The following is a 2,500-nucleotide window of genomic DNA, read 5'->3' as shown; positions in this document are numbered from 1 at the left end:
TATGCCCTAGGGTTTCAGGCTTTGCGTGACAGTGTCGACATTGCACTGATGCTTCTTTGTTGGCTCTGGCTAGTACCACCTTTGTGCCAAAAGTATTCGTGCGCAACTGGATGGCATTAATAAATCTAGATCCTTTGAGAAGATTGGGTTGGTGAAGCCACCTATTACCTATTGGGTCGTTTTTAAACGAGCTAACACTCTTACCTTGTGAGGATAATTGAGCCCATTCAGTAGCGTATTGGCTTTTAATTCTACGCTTTTCACCATCGAGTTGCTCTAATGATAAGGGCCAGTTGATTCTCATAGAATTGGCTGCCTTCTTTGCCATAGTCTGAACTCTGCCAGATATAGCCATATTTCTAAGAATAGGATCATGCGATTCCTGTATTTTTAAGATATTCTTAATAAAAGCAAGCCTGACAACATGTTCAAGGCGTGGGAAGCCAAGTCCGCCGTCACTTTTTTTTGCATAGAAAAAGCCCGTAGCTGTTGACGGCTGGAGGTGTAATATAGATTTAATAATTTGTCTGATCTCTTGATCCAACTCTTTAAGACAACCGCCGATATTTTGTGTGACTATAAGCGCATACATAAAATGTGGCAAGATGTGAGTAGCTACCAGGTTGATCTTCTGCTCAGGTCTCAGAGCTAGTTTCTTGGTCCGCTTGATGCAATTAATAATAAGCTGCTTTTCACCTCCTTTCGCAAAGCCACGCCAAGGCCCCATACGGACACCTAGATATTTGAAGACGTTATCTGGTTGGGTATATGGAATACTTTTATTATTGATAGCTAGATTTGGATTTTCACAATACCACGTGTCTTTTAACGGTTTAATTTGAAATGCCTGGCACTTATGAGGCGCAATTGTCATTCCTAACTCTTCTAAACATTTAGTTACCAACCTAAGCTGTTTTATCGCCTCTTTTTTATTACAGGCTAACAGTACGAGGTCATCAGCGAAAGCTAAAATGGAAAGTTTAGAGTTGCCAATATCAATACCACCACCAATGCTTTCTACTTTCCTAATTATTGGATCTATCAGCACATTAAATAAAAAAGGAGATATGGGATCTCCCTGTTTGACGCCTCTCTTTAGAGTGACGTCAATATTTGCTCCGTTTCCACAGGCAATGGTCGTGGTACAGTTCACGTAAGCTTCTTTGAAATAATCCACCAAGTGGTTGGGAACCCCCGCCTCTTGCAATCTATCGAAAAGGAACGAGTGTGGAACGGTGTCAAACGCCTTTGCAATATCAAGGACAACAATAACACCTCCTTTATCAGTTTTGGCAGACCTTATGGCTTCATCTAAAAGGAAAGTGTTAAAAGAACAACCGTTTTCAGCAACAAAGCCCTTCTGTCTTACCGAGAACCCTACAAGCGATCGTAATCGCTTATCCAACACACCCATGAAAGTGCGGCAAAGTAGTGAGCCAACTGTGATTGGTCTCCAGTTCCTTGCATCCGACATATCACTGCTGTCCTTTGGGATTAAGGTCGTCCTATTGCGTCTCCAGCTTGTAGGAAAACAAGAAGTAAGCAGGAGCAAATTAAATAATTTTGCCAGGATCTGAGCAACCTCTTTATTCTTGATGGATTGCTTAGTTATTTCATCAAGTCCCGCTGCAGTACCGTTTTTAATACCAGCGATTCTAGCAATTACCTCTTCACACGTTATAGGTGCAAACGCGTCCATCAGTGTGATCTTATTACTTCGCTGATCAGGGGGGACGGTAGGTCCTTCCGCACCCCATAACTGTCGATATAGGGCTTCCACATCGCTTTTATCTGGAAGAGGTGGTTTAGGTTTAAGGCGGGACATTTCGTTGTTAATCACCATTTCGGCCAAAGTACGAGTTGCATTATTATAAAGATCTTGACATCTTGCAAAGTATGATTGTTTCTTTTTAGCGCGTTTACCAATTTGTTTCTTATTTTTGTTATTATTATTATTAATGTTTCTATTATTACTACTATTATTGTTTTTACTTTTATTTGTAGCAGTTCTCCGCATCACAGGCTTGACCGTTTTAGGCTTCCAAATAGATGGAACGAAACAATTTTCCAGGAACTCATCGATTAATTGCTGCGTTTGGCTTGGATGATCTCTGATCTTTTTCCAGGTTTTATTTAGTTCGTCACTAACTAAAAGGAGTTTACTCTCATTGTCAAGGGTAAAAGGCTCATCTATCTTCTCGATAAATGTCGTCTTCCAGTCGTTATTCGCCATCTGGCGAAAGTCATCAACATAAGATGATCTGGTACCCCTGCTCGGTAATTCCTCAGTGTCATCCGAGTCACTGGAATTTTCATTATCAATTTGTGGACGCATTCTAGAGCCAAACAGCTGCCTTCGTTTTTCGCCGATTTGTTTAGGAGTCTTACCTGGAAAGTGTACAGCCAATTGCTTATTTGGCTGTTTAAATTTTTCGTACTCAGGCATTAGTTCCCGAAGAAGCTGGATTTCAGCTGGAGTCCATACTGAAAGCTTATTTGA

The 2,500-nt window shown here is 41.0% G+C and overlaps 1 pseudogene; it reads right to left on the bottom strand.

Moving 5' to 3' along the window:
• LOC143307216 (large subunit ribosomal RNA) overlaps positions 1 to 2,500 on the bottom strand; it is an 8,101-nt pseudogene that overhangs the window by 1,882 nt on the left and 3,719 nt on the right.

Source organism: Osmia lignaria, unplaced genomic scaffold (genome assembly GCF_051020975.1).
Source record: "Osmia lignaria lignaria isolate PbOS001 unplaced genomic scaffold, iyOsmLign1 scaffold0048, whole genome shotgun sequence".
In the NCBI taxonomy this organism is placed as follows: Eukaryota; Metazoa; Arthropoda; class Insecta; order Hymenoptera; family Megachilidae; genus Osmia; species Osmia lignaria.
The sequence above is the reverse complement of the archived record's forward strand: the minus strand, read 5'-3'. Positions and strand labels throughout refer to the sequence as shown.